This window comes from Cibotium barometz, chromosome 35 (genome assembly GCF_041138505.1).
Source record: "Cibotium barometz isolate CiBa-2024 chromosome 35, ASM4113850v1, whole genome shotgun sequence".
NCBI classification, from domain to species: Eukaryota; Viridiplantae; Streptophyta; class Polypodiopsida; order Cyatheales; family Cibotiaceae; genus Cibotium; species Cibotium barometz.
The window spans coordinates 32,490,655-32,500,795 of record NC_141080.1 but is presented as its reverse complement, the minus strand read 5'-3'; the positions used below and the strand labels follow the sequence as shown (position 1 = coordinate 32,500,795).

The window sequence follows — 10,141 nt, the reverse complement described above, 5'->3', positions numbered from 1 at the left end:
GTGTACGAAAGTTGTCATTCTGCCCAGCCGAGATTGCAACAGATAGCAAGAAGGTGACTGTTAAGATATTCCAGGATGTGGGCACTGGACAGGTTAATGGTGATGGAAAAGAGAAGAAGCGAAAGGACTTGGTCGTGGAAAGGATGAAAAGTGCAACTTTCATTCATCTCTTTTCAGATCATCTGAAAAGCTTCGTTAAGCACAACTTTATGTTTAGGTGGCAGGCCCAACAATTCAAAGACTGCTTGCTTAAGTTTCCCAGAGATGTTGTGGTATCTGTTGTTGATTTTGCAGAGAATTACAGCTTTAAAGTGCAAAATGAGATCCAGTCCATGCATTGGTGGTCAACACAGGTAACAATAGTGGTACACATCTCTTATATCAGAAATTCAGTAGGAGCTATTGAGAAGACTGTGCATTTTTACATATCAGATGATAAGCTTCATGACACGCTCTTTGTTTAGCACTGTTTTATGCTGCATGACAACTGGATGAAATAGCAAGGACACCGTTTGCGTTATCATTGGGTATGGTCAGATGGTGCCGCTTCACAGTTCAAGGCACGAAGACCACACTATTTCGTAGCTAGGTATTATCAGTTGATAGGATTGCTTATGATGCATAACTTCTTTGCTTCAGGGCATGGAAAAGGAGAGCATGATGGTGCAGGTGCTATTATCAAGAGAACCCTGATGCACGAAGAGGTAAAACCCGATGGCTGGCCCATGAAGTGTGCGGCTGATGTGGTCAATTTTTTGAACGCGAGGTTTCAGCCGACAACGGAAGGTGGAAGTGCCACCACAAGGAGGGTGTTCTGGTTGGTTTCACCGAATGATGTGCTGTGTTTTCCGTTGTGGAACTGTAAACCAATTGTAGGCTCTCGCTCATTCCATTGTGTTGACGGCTACTCAACGCACAATCCATGTGATGTGCGTTTTCGTACGCTGTCATGCTTCTGTGATCCATGTGTGAATGGGCAGTGGAGGAGATGCAATAATAAAGAGCACATTGAAGAATGGAAATACGTCTTCATCGAGCCATTGACAGAGTCAGTACAACCTACAAATAGACTTGATGAGGACGACGATGATGAGGAGAACTACAATGATTTGTTTTCCTCCCATGTGAGTGAGGATTTAAGCATGCCTATGTATGAAGGAGACCCTGAGGTGTTCAGCCAATTATTGTCCATTGGGGATAACTTTGCACAGTGAACGGAGCCGAGGAGAAGGAGGACTTCTACCTTCTTAAGTGCACAAAAACCGTTTATGTAGCACCAAGAGTACTGAAGGACCTTTGGCATAACAAGATCATAAGAGGTGGATTGCTAGTTGAGGGTTTGTACTATGCCCAGGTTGAGGGCAAAGTTGATACCTATACCCTATTAGATCAGACACCACTGGTGATGATCTACTCGCATCTTGTTAGAGCCATACGATTCCCCATGGAGGCTATCCCTGGCCTCCATCACCACTTTAAACTATCCTCAGAGATATATGAAAATATCTACAACAATATGCCATATGAAGACGGAAGTGACCACGATGGGAGCCATACAGTGTTTTCATATATCCTCAGAGATATATGAAAATATCTACAACAGTATGCCATATGAAGACGGAAGTGACCAGGACGGGAGCCATACAGTGTTTACCCCAACTACAATTCTAACCACTGGCAATAGTTGTAATTCTCTTGAATAGAATCTTGCTTGTGATCAGTACTGTCTAATTCTCTTGATTAGAATCTTACTTGTGATCAGTACTATCTAATGCTATTGCCGTGTTATCAATTTGGTACTGTGCTTTATTGTTTTTAGCTCTGCTGTGTTTTTGCAGTACCAAATTTTGGTACTGTTCCTTTTTGTTTTCACCTGACTGTTGTGGCACCAAATTTGATACTCTATAGTACTGCAGTACCAAAATTTGGTGCTATCTGCTACATGTACAATCATTCAGTTAACTGTTGTCTTATACAGTACCAGTCTTTGGTGGTAATATGCCATCAAATTTGTAGAACCAAAATATGGTAAGTACTGTGCTAATAGTTTTAGTAGCTGATTGCTGTGTACAGTTTTTTTGCAGCCGGAGTTATAAAGCCCAACAATACGGTGGTAATAAGTAGCCTTTCTGGTACTATGCAATAACTATCCACTTTCTCTCACTCATCCTCCCCTCCCTTGCTCTCATCATCTCTCTCCCTTGCTTCCTGTCATCCTCTGCCTTCCTCTCATCCAGCCATGAATAGGACATGTACAAAAAGATAATTATCATTAAATGCCAAAGGCAATGTACAAGCATACAGAATCTTTTACACATCAGGGGGGTCAAAGCGGTACGGATACCCCTCCATAGATACAAAGTAGTTGGCAACGAATGAGGAAATGTCATCCTCAACATCAAACAAGGGATTCCGGTGGCTGTAAGCAGTGGGGAACTTATTAGCTAGCCACCCAGAGATCCACGGGAAAATGACATCCATAAGATACTTCGGCTTGTCGGGGTCATAATACTTAGGCTCATATGACCAGATGCAGCAGCACGAGTCGTAATCATAAGATACTTCGGCTTGTCGGGGTCATAATACTTAGGCTCATATGACCAGATGCAGCAGCACGAGTCGTAATCATTCTTCAAGGACTTGTATCTCGTGTCGTCCACAAGGAAGGTGTTTGTTTCATTGAATTGCGGATACTTGCACCACACTTTTCTTAGGAGCTTCAAAAAAATAGGCTTGTTACCGAACTCCTTTGCAAGGACTGGCACATCTCTGAGTTTGGTAGCCCACCTCTCACAATGAGACTGGTCAAAAATATCTGTAATAACAGATAAACCAAGCAATTAGAATAGCAGCACAAATAAGAGTACCAAAGCTAACAAACAGTACATAATAGTGAAAAGGTACCAAACTTGGTACAACACAGTACCAAAGTACCAAAGTACCAAACATTATAAAATTGTGTACACAAATGTTACCAAGCACAGAACCAAGTACCATAGTATCAAAGCACCAAACAGTACCAAATTGTGTACAAAGTAAAAAACACAGTTTCAAACTACCATAGCATCAGAGTACCAAAGTACTGAAGATAACCAAAGAGTACCAAATTATGTACAAAACAGTGCCAAATTGTGTACACATGAACAAAAATAGTCCAAAGCAGCATAGCACCAGAGTACCAAAGTTCCAAAAAGTACCAAATTGTGTTAGCAGTGCCAAAAGTACCAAACTACCAAATAGTACCAGATTGTGTACAGAACAGTAGCAAAGCTAGCCAAACAGTATCAAAATCAATAAAACCAGTTGTGAAAGTTAAGGGATAAATACCTAAAAAGAGGCCTTTCATCTTCATCAACTGAGGGAAGTAAGCCAAACAGTATCAAAATCAATAAAACCAGTTGTGAAAGTTAAGGGATAAATACCTAAAAAGAGGCCTTTCATCTTCATCAACTGAGGGAAGCAAGCATTCATTATGGCCATCAAGTTCTTCCTTTGGCTACATGACCAGAGCATAACGTCGCATCGCTTCGTGAAGTTGATGATGAAGTCCTTCGCATCAAGTCTGACGACACAATATTTGTATTGAGACACTTGCACACCTCGGGGCCTAATTCCATCCGAGAACGGGAGCTGCCCCACAAATCCTTGGGTGCTTCAACATAATCCTTCAGTAGCACTCCATTGACATCCAAAACAACAAGGCGCCTATTGCTTGCCATTACATCTATCGGCATTGATGTATCTGGTGGTTGTTCATCTAGCCACCAATGGTCCCCTGTTGTAGTACCACTAAACTATATGAGTAGAAGAACACAGCCTTTTCGCAAAAGCAAAGTTAGACATTGGGCACCAATAAAAGGTTACAAAACAGTGACAGTAGGACATGACAGTTTACAAACACATTGACACCTTTCAAGAGTAGAGCGGCATGACACAAAACGCATCGACAAAAGCAAAATGGGCTGGTATTTCAAATTAGTCCAGAAGCAAGTACAAAATGCTGTAACATCAGCTAATTTTTGCAGGCTTGCGGCTTGAGACCACGACCAACGGGGCGCTTTCTACATTTCATAGAGCGAAGAGCTCGAAGAGGGTGGCTGAATCATTGCTATCACCTGTTTCTAAGGGCGTTGCATCACAGGTGTCTCCTCTGCAGCTCTGTCCTTCCCCACACCTTTTGTATCCTCCGTGCCTTTAGGCAACTCTACACCTTCAGCCTCCTCCACACCTTTCACCTGCTCTGCACTTTCAATAGCTTCCCCCGCCTCTTTGGCCTCCTTTGCGCTTTTAGCCTCCTCTACACCTTCAGCCCCCTCTGCACCTTTAGCCTCCTCAGCACTTTCAGTAGCTTCCCCTGCCGCTCTGGCCTCCTCATTGCTTTTAGCCTCCTCAGTGTCTTTCGGCTCCTCTGCCCCTGCACAGCCTCCTGTGCACTTTGAGCAGCTTCCGCTGCCCTCTTTCTGTTCTTCCTCCTCTTTCTACTTGCCTTGTCCTTTGCAGATGTTGATGCCGCAGCCAAAACCTCTGCCTCTGAGAGAACTTCAACTGTCACCTCCTCAGCACTTTCAGTAGCTTCCCCCGCCACTTTGGCCTCCTCATTGCTTTTAGCCTCCTCAGTGTCTTTGGGCTCCTCTGCACCTGCAGCCTCCTGTGCACTTTGAGTAGCTTCCGCTTCCCTCTTTCCGTTCTTCCTCCTCTTTCTACCTGCCTTGTCCTTTGCAGATGTTGATGCCGTAGCCAAAACCTCTACCTCTGAGAGAACTTCAACTGTCACCTCCTCAATAGCCGGCATCTCTTCATTGTTCTTCTTGCCTTGGTCAGTCTCTTGCTCAGCAACCTCCTCAATATCAGATCACTTCCCCCCTGTTCTTTCTCCTCCGATCCCATTTCATCTTTGTCTCTCTCCTGCACTTCCGTTTTTAGTCAATCTACCCCATGCTTGAGTCTACAGCAGCAGAGCAGGCTCAGAACCTTTCCCTTCCCTTGTGTTGGCATCAAGGTCTTGCAGTATTTTCTGCACTGACTTGTAAGGATCTTCTTTAAACATGTAAGTGGCATCTGACTTACTGTGACCAGGGAGATCCTTCCTATCCATTGGGGTGTTATCATGGGTGTCTGCACGCACCGAAAGATTCTCTACCTACATATGCACAAAGATGAAAGACAAGATTAGATCATCAGTTCAAACAATATAAACATCGAGATAAACATACAGTGTCCAACACAAACACCCCACTTACTCTTCAATAATGACCTCCCTGACACCCAGGCCTTTGCCTCCGGCCGAAGGGATTGCGGTGTTGCAACGTGCCTTCACGCACATATCTCTTGTTCTTAACACAACTGCAAAACACAATGGATGGTACTGATGCCTGCAAGGAAGCATGAAGGTACCGACCACGTAAGAAGCCTCCAAAGCCTCCCCACAGGCAACACAAGTACCACAACATGAGGCCTTGGAGTCAATGTATATTTCATCCCCCTCTTCACATCAGCACACAACTTATGTACAAATTCTTGATGGTCTTGGGTCTCCAAGCATTCATTGTGGAGCTTCACATACTCCATCTGGAAAACAGACATACTCTATCCACTTATCCACCAAAACAAACAATTAGCAAGGAAGTACACAAGTAGTACAAAAACTGAACCAGAATAGGTACCAAAACAGGTAAATTGTACCATAACAGTTCCAAACAGCACTAAATGGGTACAATGAAGTTTCAACAACTCCCAAGCCAAACCCAAGCAGAATAAGAATAGTACTAAAAAGGGTCGGATTGTACCAAAATAGTTTTAAACAACACTAAATTGGTACATGAAGTACCAAAAACTACCAAAACAGTACTAAAAAAGGTTGGATTGTACCAAAATAGTTTTAAACAACACAAAATTGGTACATGAAGTACCAAAAACTACCAAAACAATACCAAAAATGTAGCAAAGCAGTACCAAAATAATAGCAGAATAGTACCAAATAGTACTAAAATAGTACCAAATAGGTTACAGACAGTGCTAAAAAGGTAGCAAATCAGTACCAAAATAGTAGCAAATAGTAGCAAAATAGCACCAAATAGGAAACAAAACAGTACCAAAACAAAACCAAATAGTAGCAAAATAGTACCAAAATAGGTAACAAAACAGTACCAAGACAAACCAATGACAAACCAAAACAGTACCAAAAGGTTAACAAATCAGTATCAAAATAGTACCAAAAGGTAACTAAACAGTACCAAAACATGTAAATTATGCCAAAACAGTTATAAACAGCAATAATTTGGTACAATTAAGTACCAAAAACACACAAGACTCCCAAAAATACCCAAAAGACCCAAAAATTTGTCACAATGAAATTCCAAACTAGTACCAAAATAGTGCAAAAAGTACTAAACGAATCAAAGAAAACAAAAAATACCAAAGATAATACCTAGATAGCCCCCAAGACATATTTAGCACTACCATACAAGACCAAATAAAAGCTCAACTTCAGTACCAAAACACTTCAAAAGAGTACCACATAAAGCAAAGAAGCACAAAAAGTACCAAAGTTAGTGCCAACATTGAACCCAAGATGTACCTGCAATACCGTAAAGACTCTAAAACTTGTAGCTAGAAAGTATCAAAGCAGTATCATAATAGGTCAAAAGAGTTTCAAATGAATAGCAAAGCACCAAAAGTACCAGTCATGGGTGCAACCAATTATCCAAGACAACCAAAGGTGCCCTATTAGACTAAACTCAATAACCTGAAAGTACCAAAACAGCACAAAAATAGTTCAATAGAGTACCAAATGAAATAAAGAAGCACCATTAAGTACCAAGAAAGGCACCAGCACAACACCAAGTGTTATAAAAAATACCAAAACAAGTAAAGAAAGTACCAAAACAGTTCAAGAAGTTCCAAAACCACCAAAAATGTCAGCAGATAAACCAATCAAGAAGTGAAACATGCCAAATTGCCAAACCATGTGCAAATTAAACACTATCAACAGTCAAACACAATGCAATAGGCCAGAAATACAATACCTCCTGCTGTTCAACCTCCACTTGGAGCTTTTGGATATTTTCGAAAACCCCGTGTCATCGCAACAAGCACCGACTTGCTCCCAGCTCAACCTCCACCTCTCTGATCTCTTCATCTGGAACAGGGATTTGTTGCTGAAGCTGAACAATGCGTGCTTCCAGGGTATTGATGTCTTCCATCAAACTCTTTGCCACGTCCTTTCTACCTTCATATACCAGTAGTAGTAGCTAGTCCTTGTTTGCTTGAATAGAGGCCTTCAGGCTTCTAAGGTTTGACCATCCTGGATGTGACACTGGGTGTGCCAGTATTTGCAGCAATGCCTCTAAATCAGGTAGGTAGTCAGCAATTACCCCTCTGCCAGCATTCTCTGGTTCTGTGCAGATATTACTACCACTTTGAGTCATCCGGGCCTTCTTATATCTAAATGCAGGACACTGCCAGGGGAGGAAGCATTTTGCCTCCTCCATGCCTCAATTTTACGCTCAAGCCCGCCACTCGTAGATGATATCATCTGCAACACTTCTTCCCCAAACCGGGCCCATGCTACTTTATGCCCTGCTGGGTCTTTTTTTGCTGCATGGCATTTCTCAAAAGCGTAGCATGTAGCAAATTTGTTGGTCAATTCACCACATGAAGGGGGCCCCTGATAAACTTTGGAGAATAGAAGTCTGCAGTCTTCCACCAGTTGTGGTTGCAAATGGTTTAAATAGATCTCGCTGTTCTTTTGGTACTTGAACTTGAATACAGTTAACCATTGCTCGGGTGGCATGCACTACAAGGGATCGGGCTCATACCCGCGCTCCTAGCCGCTAAAAATGACTTGTGAAAAAAAGTAGCGGGCCCGTGTATCAGCGCGTGTATCATCGCGGCCAGAGACATGCGTGTAAAAGCGCATGTATAGAACCTCTCAGACGCGCGTATACACGGGTGCATAGCCGCGTTCTTTTTACAGACGCGTTGATACATGCGGCTATGCACGCTTTTTCTTATTTTAGACGCGCTTATACACGGGTGTATAGCCGCGTCCTGTTCAGTTCAAATGTCCCAGACGCGTTTATACCTGCGTCTATACACGCGTTTCTTTAATTTAGATGCGCTTATACACGCGTAATTACCAGTTTTGATGCATTAATACACGCGTATTTTCTAGGATATCCGCGTAGATACACGCGAGTTTTAGCAATTCTGACGTGTTTATACACGCGAACAGAGAGCAAAAAAAAATCCAGAGAGTGCTATTTGGTGCCTGAATACTGTTCCAGCATTCCAGCACCCAATAGCACTCTCTGGTTTTTTTTTTTTGTGCATTAGACTATCCCATTAGACCATCCACGAAGAACATATGCACGAGGGAGATTAAGACAAGAACGACATGAATGCATACATTGTCAATACACGATTCAAGACAGACATGAATGTAATACTATCGATCAATCAATTCAATATTACTATCAAAATTTCATACATGTATACAAGGGAGTCCATATCTCGAAGTAGCCCATGGCTTGAGTTTACAAAAAAATATATACAATCACATCCTCAATATGGAACGTGATACTATAAGTTTGAGTACTACTCAGACCGAGATGATGACTCGGTGCTCCCTCCATGCTCAGATGAGCTCACATCGGTCGGAATGTCCGAGGAGTAGTGCTCACGTCCACCCTCTGCAGCGGCGGCCGGTGGATCATCAGCAGCTTGTGCCTGTTCAAGTAATATATAGTATATAAGTATATATATATGCAATTCAATAAACCAAAACCATTCGTTACGAATTTTCAAGTACATGTCGACCGTATGGTCTCATGGCCATCTCAAACTGCGTGTCCGTAATACGTCCCTCGGCTCTGAAGATGGCCCACGTGTCACGTCTGCTATGCCGGCGAGCATACGCAGTATCGTGGGTTGTGGGCTTCCTCCCCGTAACCCGTCGCTGTATCATAATCAACACAATTTGTAAGATTAAAACAATCATAGAATCAATGAATTAAGTAAACAATCAAATAAAGTGGCAGGATACTTACGAACTCTGCCTCCCATGACTCGACGCCGCCAGATCCGAAATGCAAAGATCCAATGGTCTCCATCTGGATCCGTCGTGCCTCCACATGCTGCCTACTCTTCACGCCACCCTCTGCTCGTTTCTTTGCCTCCTTCCACTCGCGTTTGTGCGCAGTGGCAGGTTTCTCGGCACGATAGCCACCCGTAGCTACATTTAGCCGGTCATCGTACGCGAGTTTTTTAAGGTGAGATCTTTTATTACTTAAGATCTCCCTTATTCGCGTCCTTCCCCATACATCCGAGAATGTAGCATGTGGGGGATTGGGGTACCGACTATGTACAGCCTCTATCACCTCCCCAACTAGACGGCTATTTTGATCTTTAAATTTAATAAAACAATTTCTATATGAGTTTGATACTACCCCACGCATGTACTCCATTACCTCCCTCCCCCTCGCATCCATCACTATCCCGCCCCTATCCGTCACATCATAGCAGACCACTCTCTCTATCTCTCTCATCTCCTCCTCTTCCGAACTGTCTCCTCTAACTCTTCTCTCTCTATCTCCTCTCTCACCGCGTGCCCTACTACCTCCCCCACCTCCCCCACCTCCCCCACCAAAGCACCCGCCGCATCCTCCACTCCCACTCTTCCTACTGCTGGCGGGTGGAGTCACGACTGGGGGATTGTCTACGTGACGGTGGCTGTGAGCCCTGACGTGACGGTGGCTCTGAGGGAGCACGTGATGGTGGCTGTGAGGGTGTACGTGAGTGTGTCTGGGATGAGGTATGTCTCCTCGGTGGACGTGGAAGAGGAGAAGCTGCATGCCGTCTCGTCGGACTCGAAGGAATAGACGGCACTGGAGTGCCCTGGATACTCGCGGTAGGGGTATAGACACCAGGCAGGGAAGGAGGGGGATGGGCATACATATACTCTGTAAGCTTAACCGGACCAGGTTGGCGCCCAAAATGATTCAGCATCTCCATCAGCCAATTGCTGTACGCAAATGGATCGGATGAAGAACCTGGAATATCCATAAAGAACCTGCAACAAACATCTTCATGTACATCATGGGCTGTCTCTTGACTCACACAAATATCATCATTCAAGTCAGTT

At 43.5% G+C, this 10,141-nt stretch overlaps 1 pseudogene; it reads right to left on the bottom strand.

Annotated features, from left to right (window-relative positions):
- Positions 1 to 2,310: 2,310 nt before the first annotated feature.
- Positions 2,311 to 4,792, bottom strand: LOC147618335 (uncharacterized; annotated as a pseudogene).
- Positions 4,793 to 10,141: the final 5,349 nt, after the last annotated feature.